At 36.5% G+C, this 15,933-nt stretch overlaps 1 long non-coding RNA gene across 2 annotated transcripts in view; it reads right to left on the bottom strand.

Moving 5' to 3' along the window:
• Positions 1-825: 825 nt before the first annotated feature.
• The window catches only part of LOC109453504 (uncharacterized), a 69,113-nt gene continuing 54,005 nt past the window's right edge, over positions 826-15,933 (bottom strand). The window contains exons 2-4 of one of the 2 annotated variants that reach the window (XR_012496934.1): positions 2,926-4,814; positions 2,606-2,787; positions 826-1,263 (exon numbers count right to left, since the gene is read on the bottom strand). This is a non-coding gene — a long non-coding RNA (uncharacterized LOC109453504). Of the gene's footprint in view, positions 1,264-2,605; positions 4,815-15,933 lie in introns of both variants that reach the window. The other variant, XR_012496933.1, reaches the window with a different exon arrangement.

Genomic DNA, 15,933 nt, shown 5'->3' with positions numbered 1-15,933 from the left:
ATAGGGACGTCAGGAATTAAACTTAGGTTTTGACACCAAAGACCATGTACTTCACCCTTACATTCTACTGCCTCCCAGGTCTTATTTTGTAATCAGAGCAGTCAAAGAAGCAAAAATGAGACTGAAATCTTTGATACACATGAATTAAAGCTGTGTGTCTTTAATTACAAATTATTCTAACCTTTGTCAGTTATTTAAATTTAATCTCCACCAGTACCTTCCAAAAGATAAACATTTAATACAGTGTAGCTAATGACTATAAAAAGTACTTGTCTTCATAATGTTTATTCAATTATTTTTTAGTGTGAACTCTGTTCATAATAAACAGAAATTCTTGAACACTTTATCTTCTCCAGGTTATCTACTACAATACTTCTTATGATTTAAGGGCTACAAAATACATTAAGTATGATGATTAATTCACAGTGTATTTTGAAAATACCAAGTAACTAATAAGGATTTCATGTGATAGTATATTTTAATTAAACATAGCTAACATATGTGCTCTTGTGAAAAGAACTCTGAGATTGGTTTATTCATTTAAAAATATTGTAATTTTCTGTTAAAATAATCCATGGTATCTTTTAAAAAGTCAATAGTCATCAAAATGTAATAAATATCAGTAGTATTCTATTCCTTTTCTTCCCACCTTTCACCCTACTTTCTAAAAGTCAACCCCCTGAACTATTTTTTTACTTTGCCCTGGCATTTATCTATTTTTCTGAATAATATGGATATTTTGCTATTTCTTAAATTCACTGAAAACATTGTCTATAGAACTTATCCCATCAGTGAAGAAGGGCTATTTGTGTGTGGTTCTTTGTGGTGAGAGAATAAATTTCTAAAAAGACTTAATACCAAGTGTTGGGAAGAGTGTGGAGGAACAAACTCTCATGCTCTGCTGCTGGGAATGTAAAATGATACAACTGCTTTGAGAAAGAATTTGGCAGTTTCTTAAAAGGTTAAATGTTTGCCTATCCTGTGATCCAGCCAATCCAAGCCTAGATATTTACCAAAGAGACATATCTTGTACATGTATTTGTATCTTGTGCAAGAGAAAAGATTTGTACCTGAATGCTCATAGCAGCTTTATTTGTAACAGCCCCCAACTGGAAACAGCCAAAATGTTCATTAACAGGTGACTAGATCCAAGCTGTGGTATAGCCACACAAAGAAATACTATTCAGCAATAGAAAGAAAGGAACTACTGGTGCATATTTTAACATGGTTGACTCTCAAAGTATTCGTGTTGAATGAAAAGATCTAGAAAAAAAAAAAAGAGAATGAAGTTTAGAATGAAGTTTAGGATTCCATTTTCGTAGAATTCTAGGAAATGCAAACTAATTTTTACTTGGCGGAAAACAAATCATTGGTTGCCTGGGGAATAGGAGGGAGGAATTACTAAGGGACATGAGAAAATTTGGGGGGATGATGGATATGTCTATTATCTTGATTGTGGATTCATTTCATGGGTGTATACATGTCAAAACTTATCAAATTGTACACTTTAAATACGTGCAATTTTTCATACATTAGTTGTACCTCAAAACTATCAAAAATAATTGCAAAAGTTGTAAATCTATTTCTAATTGCATGCAACCTGAAGAATCTGCACAAGCTGTGTCCATCCTTAATTACTAATTTTCACTTTTCCCAAACCATTTTTATCTCAATCATTATCACACTTTCTAAATTGTATTCAAATGCAAGCTAACATTTGATTAACTTATTGAGTCCTTACTATGTCAAGCATCATGCTTAGCTGTTTTCAGTTACATTATTCATACGTGTGTACATTTAACTTAGCCCTACTCTTTTTTCCCCCCTTCTTCCGTCTCACCCCACTCCAGTTCAAGCTGTTGTTTCTCAGTCTAGCTGTGCCAGATGCTCACGCTGGCCGCTGGCCGCCACTGGCCTGGCCCCATCCCCTACCTTTTTAATGCTGTGGTAACACTGGACCATTAACTGTCCCATACATGTCCTTGATTCCTGCCTCCTGATCAATGCTCAAGTTCTCTCTGCATAGAAATTCCTCTGCATCCTAATTTCTGGTCTTTATTATTAGCATTTTATTAAAAACCTAGCAGACATCTTTACTTCTCTGAGAAGCATAATCATATCACTCTGATAATTAATCTCTTCTTTCCCTATTTAGCACAGTCTGCCTGGTATTAGTGTCTTTTATGTGTATAGGGAAGTTCTCTCTCCTATTAAGCAATAAATACAGGAGAGAAGGACTGTTTCTCATTACTCTTCATATTTCCAACCATTCTTTGCACATGAGTGACATTAAACACGTTTGAATTGAATTTCTACTTCTAATGGACTTCTTATAGTGTCTCTCTACTGCATTCCACCCATAAGGATCCCCCAACTTTCTAATATTTTGTCTCATGGAACTTATAGTGAAAAGAAAATTTTAAAATGCTGGGATATAATTTTGGGGGGTTAGTTTCTTTATTTTACCTTCTGCTTTCTCCAATTTTTTTTTTAACCCTGAATATGTGAGAACAATTTTCAGTTTTCAAAGAACCACAAGGCATAAAACGCATTTGTGACATATAAAATATTGTTTCAACAATTCTCTGTGGCAGCAGAAACTCACCTGTCTCCAGATGATGCTTTTGTTTGCTGCTGTTATGTTCTCTGCAATGTTGCTCTCACATCAGGATGCCCTCAGTGCAATTCTTCTCAAAATCAAGGAATTGCCAGGCTGTCCTTCCAACTTTTATTCTACAAGGAGTTTCTTTCAAACTCATTTCCCCCCTGCACCTTTGGCTAGATTTGCTGTTCAAACAAGATAATAGATTATGAGGAGAAGTAGGGACCTCACAGGTTGTAGGAGATAAATAAATGTTTATATCATGAATTAATGAATAAGTGGTTTTTATGGGCAGAAAACTATTCTAGAGAAATTTTGCTCACTGTTCAGAATGTCAAGGTGAGAAATCAAACCAAATCCAAGTCAAATTATGTTTTGGAATATGTTTTTAGTTAAGATCCATAATCAGAGAGCTGTTTTCAAGGATTCCAACAAAAGCCGTCTTCTTGCAGTGTCCATAGTGGAGCAGTGCTAATTTCCTGGGTGAATGTTCTATTTGTGTTGAGTAGAGAATTAGGTCAAAAAAGAAAAGGAATCTCTAGCCTCCTGTTTCCCAAACTCTAGACACACATACCTAACTTCCTACTTATATGTCCACTTAGACGTCTAAAAGACTTGTCAAGCTTTATGTGTTCAAAACTGAACTCCTAATATTTTCCCCACAAACCTGTTCCACCCATGATTTTCCCGTCTCCGTTCTCCGTTGATGACAGCTTCATCCTTCCAGTTCCTCAGGCCACTAGACTTGGAGTCATCCTTGAGTCCTTTTATCTCTCATACCCTTATCCCCTCCATATTATTACTGACATGTAACCTCTCATAATATCTTGCCTGGATGATGGCACTTGCCTTCTAATGGGTCTTCCTGCTTGTCTCCCTTAGCTCCCTATAGTCTACTCTCTTTACTGCAGACAGCATAACCTTTCTGCCCCCCCACTTTCTCCACTTTTAGTCAACATAGTACTGGAAGTTCTAGCCACTGCAATCAGAAAAGAAAAAGAAACAAAAGGCATCCAAATTGGAAAGGAGGAAGTACAATTGTCATTATTTGCAGATGACATGACTATACACAGAGAGTCCCAAAGATTCCACCAAAAAACTATTAGAACTGACAAGTGAATTCAGTAAAGTAGCAGGATACAAAATCAATACTCAGAAATCAGTTGATTTGTATACACCAATAACAAACTATCAGAAAGAGACATTAAGGAAACAGTCCCATTTACAATCTTTTAAATGCATACACCGTATCAGAGCACCCCCTGTTCAAAACCCTGCATTAGCTCCCCATCTCACTCAAATAAGAGCTAAAGACCTCTCCATGGCTCACAGTTCTTTCATGGTCTCACCTGCCCCCAGCACTCCCTCTGACCTCCTCTCCTTCACCCACTCCAGTCTCTCTGCCCCAGACTTTCTTTGCTTTCTGCCAATATACCTGACCTGTCCTACCTTAGGGCCATGCTCCAGTTATTTTCTCTGCTTATAATATTCCTTTTCCCAGATACATGCTTGGCTAATTTTTTTACCTATTTTAAGTGTCATCCTCACACTCCCAATCACCCTTCTCTTACTCTACTCTTTTTCTCCTTAGCCTTCACCTAAATTTATTTTTTATTGTCTGTTTTCCTCACTAGAACATAAGAATGACAAATCGGCGATCTTTGTTTCATTAATGGATATACCCAAAGTTTCTAGAGCAATGTGAGTCACATAGGGGGTGCACAACAACTATTTGTTGAATTGGGAGCATTGTCTCAGACAAAAATACAGAGTATAAAAAGTTAGTATCTGTCCATCTTTTCCGAGGATAGCACAAAAACAGTGTAGCTAAATCAGCATAAGGGAATTAAGTTAGATCTAATCAGTGTTCCAAATAACAGAATAAATCTAATAAATATAATGCCAGAATATGGAAATAACAGGCAAAAGGTAATTAGGCAAAGTTCAGTTATTCATGTTTCACTTGGCAAAACTCAAGGTTTTGCCAGATATTTCAGAAGTCCAGACTTACCACGTTATAGGGTCTCTTCATCTCAATTTCCTTCCTCCTAAGGTGTCATAAACTTGAGCCTTTCAAGACAACCATCTCCATGCAGAACAGGAAGGTAAGGTCTGTCCTACAATTTACCATTGTTTTTACTTACCATCACTTTATGGAGTAACTTTCCAGAACAGAGACTTGTTTTTATTGATCTTTCCTTGGTTTTCGACTCTGTTAATGGAAAAAAATTATGGGATATGCTGAATACATTAATTGCAGCCCTCAGTTTACCATCATATGTGGAATTTGTTTCTTTTTTTTTTATATGTTTGATCAAATTTTTTATTCTTTTTTTTTTAATTTCTTGGGGTGACAATTGTTAGTAAAATTACATAGATTTCAGGTGTACAATTCTGTATTACATCATCTATAAATCCCATTGTGTGTTCACCACCCAGAGTCAGTTCTCCTTCCATCACCATATATTTGATCCCCCTTACCCTCATCTCCCACCTCCCACCCCCCTTACCCTCTGGTAACCACTATACTATTGTCTGTGTCTATGAGTTTCTGTTTCACATTTGTTTGTCTTGTTCTTTTGTTGTTTTTGGTTTATACACCACATATCAGTGAAATCACATAGTTCTCTGCTTTTTCTGTCTGACTTATTTCGCTCAGCATTACACTCTCAAGATCCATCCATGTTGTCACAAATGTTCCTATAGCATCTTTTCTTACCGCCGAATAGTAAGTATTCCATTGTGTATATATACCACAACTTCTTTATCCATTCATCTATTGAAGGTGGAATTTGTTTCTTAATTTCACTGCAAGGGTTTGGAAAGGTGGGAAAATGTGTCAGTGGATGTGCATTGAAGGACCATTAAGAAAATACCAATTTAAGGACGTGGCGCTACTTTTAGCATGCCACACTGCACTTAATTTCAAAGAAAGACGATTTTGTCTCTATTCATTTTATTTTATTTATTTATTATTTTCAGGTGTACAAAACAATGTAATAGTTAGACATTTCACCCCCCAGAAAGTGATAACCTCCTTCCCCCAATCTATTGCCCCCTAACATTGTCTATATCTGTTACACTTCCTTTGACTCTGTTCCCTATGCTATACTCCATATCCCATGACTATGAATATTAAATTATAGTAGACATACAATATTACTCAACTTCAGCTTCAGGTGTATAGTGCAGTGGTTAAGCATCTACACCGTCCATGAAGTAGTCTCCCTAATAAGCCATGTACCCATCTGACCCTACAAAATCTTTACATTATTGATTATATTCCCCAAACTGTCTTTCATATTCCCATGGCAATATTGTAGTTACCAATTTATGCTGCCTAATTCCTTCCCCTCCTCCCTCATCCCCACTCCCCCTCTCTTCTAGCAACCATCAGTTTTCCTCTATATCTCTGAGACTATTTTTGTTTATTTTGCTCATTTATGCAGATCTTTAGATTCCACATATAAGTGAGATCATATAGTATGTCTTTCTCCGACTGACTTAAGTCACTTAGCATACTGTTCTCTAGGTCCATCCATATCATTGCAAATTCCATTCATTTTTATCTTTGCTATTCTGTATGGGCAGTGTTACCAGGAGAATCACAGTCTGCAGTGGCTCATTCATGTTACTTGTTGGAAGTGGAATAGAGCAGACTTTGTGTGTTTCTGATCCTTACATAATAAATATCCTATCAGAATCATTAAAATGCCAGCATCATCTTCCATCTCATGCAGTGGGTCTATAACATCTAACAAACAAAAGGGCTTCCTCTGTGTTGGAATTCTGTTATTTAATAATGTTGCAAATCTCAGAATATTTTGTCAAATCTTCAATGGTTTATGTGCTGCATTTTAATTGTTGACCGAGTTAACAAATGACCTCAAAGTAGAAAGCAAATATTTGTTCTGTATTTCCCAAAGCTTTGTTATTAGGCATACCTCAGATAAAATATCCCATGAATATATAATTTAGAAATTACTCAGTTATGTTAAATCCATTAATTTGTTGTAAAATCATAGCCTCTTTGGGGCCCAGTGAATCTTCAAAAGATAGACTATAGATGGAAAATATCCTTCTTTTATTTGATCAGAGAACCATCCTTAAAAAAAAATAATTGGCATCGTAATAATAGTGCTAAAAATAGACATCGTTTTTACTATGAATGCTATCTCCCTCTGAAAAAATAAGGAATGACAAAATGCATTTCCAAGAAAAAAACTTAAATAATTTTATGATCTTAAGATGTTTAGAATTCATGTGTATCTCATATTACATCATCTCTTTTTAATGAGTATTATTCTGAGGAAAATCTATATTTTAAAATATAATTTAATGATCTCAATATTAATATAGATAATAACTGTGTTATTATGTGGTGGTAAGAAGAAAGTGTATGCCCGAAAAAGTGTATGGGCGAACTATTGGTAACACATACATATTAAAGGAAAATTTCAAGTGACTAGTGTATCTTGGACAATAGTTTATTAGATGATTGATTCAAGACACTCATGCCTTATATTTCTTATTGAAAGAAAAAAAACACATGGCTGTGAAAGATGATAGGGACGACATAAAAATGGCAGCGTGAGGTGAGCCTCTTGAAATCTTCCCTGGAATTTACAACAAATTGAAAAACTATAACTCCACAAAGGACTTCCTGTGCAGCAGACAGGCAAGACTCAGAGGCTCACTACTGAAATCACCTAAAGGTGGGCAAATTGCGTGAGTAGGGGAGGAGGGAAAGGAGAAGTGTGGAGACAGGGCTGTGCAGGCGCAGGACGCAGACCTAGCTCAGTGCTCTGAGCTCACTGCATCCTGAAACTACTGCAGCTGTGGGAAAGGGAAGGAACTCGGACTGCTAGGGCTCTGCTTATGGCCCACAGGGCTGAGGGGACAGCATATAACACGGCGGAACCCAACGCTCACAGCAGAGACCTTAAAGCAAAGACTGAGGGAAGAAGGCTGAAAATGGTGGTTTAAGCCCTCACTGCCAAGCAGAGAAAGGAAGCCTTAGGCAATGAGACTAGCTGCCCACTCCCTACCCTCCCAAAGCTCGCCTTGCCCCCACCTGCCCAGTGCTAGAACTGGAACATTAGCAGTACCAGATCAAAAGAACAGAAAATTTACAGTGCTGAGAACTGTGGTTCACAGACACAGACTCACAGCACAACTAGTGCCGGCAAAGGGGAGGGAGCCCTGGAAGCAGGACTGGCTGTGGTGGTGGTCACCAACATTGCTGTGGGCCACCTCTCCCCACCCACCCTACCAGTGTCCTTACCTATCTGGGCAGATCCCTGCAGGAGTAAACAGAGCTGCTGAAACACACGGGCTCTGAATCTGGTGTAGGGAGAGCTTTGGAATTTCAAAAGCTTTCTGCATGCCCACAGAGGTGGTACCGTATAACCAAGGCGCACTGTTCATAGAGAAAAGCCCGCATTTAAGGGAATCCCTCCATTGTGTGAGAAGCCGGGACAGTGCAGAGAAAACAAAAAAGTACAGTGTGAGAGAGAATAAAAGGCTGTAGTCAGAGAAACTAAAACATTCTACCAACACCTACTAGAAAACAAAAGAAAGACCTCTCTTTCTATCAACCTGTTGCAGACCTACTCCTGTAGATATCGAGGAAGAGAAATAAATAATTAATTGCCATGAATAACCAAGGCAACAAGACACCTGAGAAAGAAAATGAAAAGTCTCCAGAAAATGAACTTAAAGATATGGAAATATTGACTTAAATGACAGAGAATTCAAGATTGCAGTTCTGAAAATAATCAATGAGATGTAAGGAAACACAGACAGGCAGTTTAATGAACTCAGAAACACAATCAAGAACAAAATTAACATTTCACCAAAGAGATTGAAATTTTGAAAAAGAACCAAATAGAATTTCTAGAAGTAAGAACTCAATAAAAAAAATGAAGACTGAAATAGCCAGCTTAGGTAGTAGAGTTGACCAGATGGAGGAAAGAATCAGTGACATCAAGGATAGAAATCTGGAAATGATATGGATGAAAAAAGAAAGACTTGAAACTTAAATGAAAGAACTCTACAAGAACTTTCTGACTCCACCAGAAAGAGCAATAAAAGACTAAAGGGCATACCAGAATGAGAAGAAAGAAGAAAAGGGAACAGAGAGTATATTCAAACAAATAGTCAATGAGAACATCCCAAACCTGTGGAAAGAACTGGATCCTCGAATCCAAGAAGCAAATAGAACACCTAATTACCTCAACCCCAACAGGCCTTCTCCAAGGCACATTGTATTGAAGCTGTCAAAAATCAATGACAAAGAAAGAATCCTCAAGGCAGCCAGAGAAAAGAAGACAGTAACCTACAGTGGAAAATCCATTAGAATACCATCGGATTTTTCAGCAGAAACTCTACAAGCCAGTAGGGAGTGGAACCAAATATTCAAACTATTGACAGAGAGAAATTATGAGTCAAGAATAATATATCCAGCAAAAATATCCTTTAGATATGAAGGAGGAATCAATAGTTTAGTGGTTACCAAAGGGTAAGGAGGGTGGGGGATGGGAGATGAGGGTAAGGGGGATCAAATATATGGTGATGGAAGGAGAACTGACTCTGGGTGGTGAACACACAATGGGATTTATAGATGATGTAATACAGAATTGTACACCTGAAATCTATGTAATTTTACTAACAATTGTCACCCCAAGAAATTTAAAAAATAAATTAAAAAAGAGTTTTCCAGACATACAGAAGCTGAGGGAATTTTCTAACATATGACCCGCACTACAAGAAATACTGAAGGAGGCTATTCAACCAGCATCAATAGGGACAATTTGTGGCAACCAAAACATAAAAGGGGGAGAATAAAGGCCTGAGCTGGAACACAGGAATGGAGAAAGTAAGCGTGCTGAAGAAAATAAAATACTCTAAATATCAAACTTTCTTTTACATAAATTTAACGGTAACCTCTCAAAAAAAATCCAGAACTGAAATATACAGCATAATAACAGAAGAAACAGAGGGAAAAATCAGAGAACACCACCACACAGAAATAATAGACAACAACAAAAAGGCAAAGAAACAACAGAGACACAGCCTTACCAGAAAACTAAAGATAGAATGATAGGAAATCCTCACATATCAATAAACAACCTAAATGTAAATGGACTGAACTCACCAATAAAAAGGCACAGAGTAGCAGATTGGATCAAAAAATGAAATCGAAACCATATGCTGCCTCCAAGAGACACATCTCAGCTACAAGGACAAACATAGACGCAAAGTGAAAGGGTGGAAATTGACACTCCAAGCAAATGGTATCCAGAGAATATCAGGTGTAGCCATGTGATATCAGATGAAACAAGAGACAAAGATGGACATTTCATAATGATATAGGGGACTATAAAACAAGACGATATAACAGTCATCAATATTTATGCCCCTGATCAGGGATCACCAAAATATACCAAGCAACTACTAACAGAACTAAAGGGAGAAATTGACCAAAACAATATCGTAGGGGACCTAAATATAGCATTGACAGCTATGAATAGATCATCCAAACAGAAAATAAATAGATAGCAGCCCTAAATGACACATTAGATGAAATGGACATAATTGACATTTATAGACCACTTCATCCTAAAACATCAGACTATACATTTTTTTCTAGTGTACATGGAACATTCTCAAGGATAGGCCATATATTGGGACATAAAACTAGCCTCAGCAAATTTAAGAAGACTGAAATCACACCAAGCATATTCTCTGATCACAAGGCTTTGAAATTAGATATCAACTGCAAAAAGAAGGCAGGGAAAACCACAAATACATGGAGATTAAACACCATACTTTTAAAGAACGACTGGGTCAAAGAAGAAATAAGAGGAGAGATCAAAAGATACATAAACAAATGAGAATGAAAATACATCCTACCAAAATTTTGGGGATGCAGCACAAGCAATTTTAAGAGGGACATTTATATCACTACAAGCTTATTTCAAGAAACAAGAAAAATCCCCAATAAATAACCTCACATTACACATTAAAGAACTAGAAAAAAGAACAAATGAAACCCAAGGTCAGCAGAAGAAAAGAAATAATAAAAATCAGAGCAGAACTAAATGAAATAGAGAACAAAAAGGCAATAGAACAAATTAATGTGACATAGAGCTGATTCTTTGAAAAGATTAATAAAATTGACAAACCCTTGGCTAGAATCACTGATAAAGAGAGAAAAGACACTAATAAATAAAATCAGAAATGAAAGAGTGGAAGTTATCACAGATGCCACACAAATACAAAAGATCTTCCAAAAATACTATGAAGGACTATATGCCACCAAATTCAATAATCTAGAAGAAATGGACAAGTTCTTAGAACATATAGCCTTCCTAGGCGGAATCATGAAAATTGGAAAATCTAAATACACGGATCACCAGTAAGGAAATTGAATAAGTCTCCCAAAACCTTTCCAAAAGCAAAAGTCCGGGACCAGATGGCTTCACTAGTGAATTCTATCAATCCTTCAAAGAGGATCTAATACCTGTCCTACTCAAACTCTTCCAAAAAACTGAAGAAGAGACAGTACTCCCTAACTCATTTTATGAGGCCAACATTACCCTGATACCAAAACCTGGTAAAGATAACAGTAAAAAAGAAAACTACAGACCAATATGTCTGATGAATAAAGATGCAAAAATCCTAAACAAAATTCTAGCAAATCAAATGCAACAATGCATTAAAAAGATTATTCATCACGACCAAGTGGGGCTCATCCCTGGGGCACAAGGATGGTTCAACATCTGCAAATCCATCTATGTGATACATCACATAAACAAAATAAAGGACAAAAATCATATGATTATATCAATTGATGCAGAAAAAGCATTTGACATGATACAACATCCATTTATGATTAAAACACTTAATAAAATAGGTATAGAAAGAAAACACCATAACATAATAAAGGCCATATATAACAAACCCTCAGCTAATATCATAATTAGTGGTGAAAAACTGAAGCCCCTTGCTCTATGCTGAGGAAAATGACAGGGCTGTCCCCTATCTCCTCTGCTTTTCAACATAGTGTTGGCAGTCCTTGCTATAGCAATCAGGCAAAAAAAAAAAAAAAAGAAATAAAAGGCATCCAAACGGGGAATGAAGAAGTTAAATTGTCACTCTTTGAGATGACATGATGCTATATATAGAAAACCCGAAAGACTCCACCAAAAAGCTATTAGAAACAATCAACGAATACAGTAAAGTTGCCGGCTACAAAATCAACGTACAAAAGTCCATTGCATTCCTATATACTAACATGAAATCTCAGAAAAAGAAACAAAAAAACAATTACTTTTGCAATTGCAACAAAAAGAATAAAATATCTAGGAATAAAATTAACCAAGGATGTGAAAGACATATATGCTGAAACCTATAAGACATTTTTAAAAGAAATTGAAGAAGACACAAAGAAATGGAAAGACATTCCATGCTCATGGATTGGAAGAATCGACATAGTTAAAATGGTTGTATTACCCAAAGCAATATATAGATTTAGTGCAATCCCCATCAAAATCCCAATGGCATTTTTCAAGAAGTAGAACAAAACATCAGATTTGTATGGAACCAAAAAAGACCCTGAATAGCCAATCAATCCTAAGAAAAAACAATAATGCTGGAGGTATCACACTCCCTGACTTTAGCTTGTACTACAGGAAAACAATAATTAAAACAGCATGGTATTTGCAGAAAAACAGACACACAGACCAATGGAATAGAATTGAGAATCCAGAAATAAACCGACATAAATATGGACAGACAATTTTTGACAAAGAAGCAAAAAACATACAATAAAGACAGCCTCTTCAATAAATGGTGCTGGGAGAATTGGAAAGCCACGTGCAAAAGAATGAAACTGGACTGCTATCTGTCACCATGTACAAAAATTAATTCAAAATGGATCAAAGACTTAAGCATAAAACCTGAAACAATAAACTGCATAGAAAAAAACATGTGTACTAAACTTATGGACCTTGGGTTTCAAAGAGCATTTTATGAATTTGACTCCAAAGGCAAGGGAAGTAAAAGCTAAATTAAATGAATGGGACTATATCAAACTTAAAAGCTTCTGCACAGCAAAAGAAATCATCGACAAAATAAAGAGGCAACCAACTGAATGGGAGAAGATTTTTGCTAACAGTACTTCCGATAAGGGGCTAATATCCAAAATATACAAGGAACTCACACAACTCAACACAAAAAACAATCTAATTGAAAAATGGGCAGAGGACCTGAAGAGACATTTCTCCAAAAAGGACATACAAATGGCAAATAGACATATGAAAAAATGCTCAACATCACTAATCATCAGAGAAATGCAAATCAAAACCACAATGAGATATCACCTCACCCCAGTCAGAATGGCTATCATCAACAAGACAAATAATAGCAAGTGTTGGAGAGGCTGTGGAGAAAAAGGGACCCTCATACACTGTTGGTGGGAATGCAGACTGGTGCAGCCGTTATGGAAGGCAGTGTGGAGGTTCCTCAAAAAATTATGAATAGAATTACCATGTGACCCAGCTATCCCTCTCCTGGGTATCTACCCAAAAAATCTGAAAACATTTATTCATAAAGACAAGTGTGCTCCAATGTTCACTGCAGCTTTATTTATGGTGGTGAAGCCATGGAAACAACCAAAATGTCCTTCGATATATGAGTGGATAAAGAAGTTGTGGTATATATACACAATGGAATACTATTCGGCGGTATAAAAAGATGAAATGGGACCATTTGTGACAACATGGATGGATCTTGAGATTATAATGCGAAGCGAAATAAGTCAGACAGAAAAAGTAGAACCATATGATTTCACTGATGTGTGGCATATAAACCAAAAACAACGAAAGAACAAGACAAACAAATGAAATACAAAAACTCATAGACACAAACAATAGTTTAGTGGTTACCAGAGGGTAAAGGGGGCGGGGGGTGGTAGATGAGGGTAAAGGGGATCAAATATATGGTGGTAGAAGGAGAACTGACTCTGGGTGGTGAACACACAATGTAATTTATAGATGATGTAATACAGAATTGTATACCTGAAATCTATGTAACTTTACTAACAGTTGTCAACCCAATAAACTTTAATTAAAAAAAAAGTTGTGGTATATATACACAATGGAATACTATTCGGCGGTAAGAAAAGATGAAATAGGACCATTTGTGACAACATGGATGGATTTTGAGATTATAATGCTATGCAAAATAAGTCAGATAGAAAAAGTAGAGAACCATATGATTTCACTGACATGTAGTATATAAACTTAAGGCAGCAAAAGAAGAAGACAAACTGAAAGAACAAAAACTCATAGACATAGACAATAGTTTAGGGGTTACCAGAGGGCAAGGGGGTGGGGGTAGTGGCGCTCTAGAAGAGGGTAAATGGGGTCTAACATATGGTGTTGGAAAGAGAACTGACTCTGCGTGGTAAACACACAATGCAAGATATAGATAATGTATTACAGAATTGTACACCTGAAATCTGTGTAACTTTACTAACAGTTGTCGCCCCAATAAACTTTAATTTAAAGGGAAAAAAAGAGGATAGGAAACACTTTAGTAACCTATAGAATAAGGCACTGACCAATCAGGATGGATAACAGTCTTCTATTGTGTTCCCTCATATCAACACACTGCCTGTCCAAGTTGTCTCTGGGAAAAGAGCCGAAGCCTGAGGTTTATTGATCTTTTACTTGAAAAACAAACAAAAAACAAAATGAAAAATTAGAAAGGATTTCTAAACAATGGAAGTCAGTAGTTACTCAGGTTGGTCAGTATTGAAATCAATGCCCTGAAATGTCACATTTTAACGGGAGTATCTCCCACAAGTGCACTTCATTGTTAAGGATGTATGACATATGAACTTATTGTTTTCCACATACATAAGTTAAGGATGGTCACCAAGGAGTTGACTTATCAAATAATTGTAATGGGTTTATTTTGTGCCATTATTGTCCCTAGGGAATTTAACATACATTTTAGTTTAAAAAAATACCTGATTTTCACACCACTATTGGGGAACTAATTATTTGTGTGAAATGAACTATACCTTTGTCCAAAGACCTGAATTGGGAAATAAAGAGAACAAAAGCATTAGACAATGCTCCAAAATTTACTGGGGAGGAAAGATTTGGATGAGAGGCTGGTTTGCCAAGATGTTGCAGTTTGGGAAGCTATGACTGCTTTAGTTTAATGAGGCTTCAGAGGAAATAATGTTTGAGATTCTTCTGCAATGTCTCTGTCCTCCCCCACACTGTGAAAATGGCAGGACAGTACGGGAACTGGAAAGTTCAAGTAATCACCACAGAAAAGAATAGAACCAGCAGCTGATGAACACTGTTAGATAATAGAGCAGCACATTCATTTGGCAATAAAAGCAGAATGGAATACAAGATTTGTTTGCTGGCAGTCACTGAGTAATAGGTTGTACACTTTCAGTCACTCTGAGAGGCATGAGCCTTGCCAACACCATTGGAAGGGCCCACCAGATGCTAAGTAACCTCCAGGGAAAAGTGAAACATAACTGCACAACCAACTCCTCATTTATTGAAAGACACCTTTAGACACTCAATCCCAATTGACAATGCAAAGAGCGAAGGAAATGTCAGAAACCACTTCTAATGCTGGTCTCTGTAGCGATCTTTACTCCTGGCATACAGTAGAAAATAAAAAAAACAGTACCTAGAATTTTTTCAAACATGATTTTCATAAATGTGCCTTTGTCATCACTCTGTAATTAAAAAAAGAAAGAAAAGAAAAGAAAAAGAAAAAAATTCAATTACTGTCCTATCCTTTAAATTTAGGTTTTTAATGATCAAAAGAGCAGCTATGAAAACTCATTCAGTGGCAGGGTAGCTTTACTCTTGGCTGGTGTCTGGAGGAGAATCTAGGCTGAGACGTGTTAATTGCAAGAGAGGGGATGACTGCAGGTGAGAAATAAGTTCAATTATGTTCACAATTAGTATTAAGACCCAAGACCATTTTTCGACTTATCATAATAGTCTCAAGAAGCAAGCTGCATGTGAATATTTACATAGAAGAGGATTTGATTAAAAACAATGATCAACCATAACATAAATAATGGTTGTAAGAAAGAAAAGGTTAGGCAAATTTCTTATTTATCACAAACTGACAAAGAATGGAAAACTGCATTTTACTTTTCTTCAAGGAGAAAAATTAGTTTTCCTCAATGAGGTCATTTTTTTTTTCTTTTAAATTACTCAGAGCTCAGGAAATGTTCCCTCATTCCATTCTCCAAGTGAACCAAGGGTTACATTTCTATTTGTCCT

This window comes from Rhinolophus sinicus, linkage group LG05 (assembly GCF_036562045.2).
Source record: "Rhinolophus sinicus isolate RSC01 linkage group LG05, ASM3656204v1, whole genome shotgun sequence".
NCBI classification, from domain to species: domain Eukaryota; kingdom Metazoa; phylum Chordata; class Mammalia; order Chiroptera; family Rhinolophidae; genus Rhinolophus; species Rhinolophus sinicus.
Note: the sequence above shows the minus strand (reverse complement) of the source record. Positions and strands in the feature narration are given on the sequence as shown.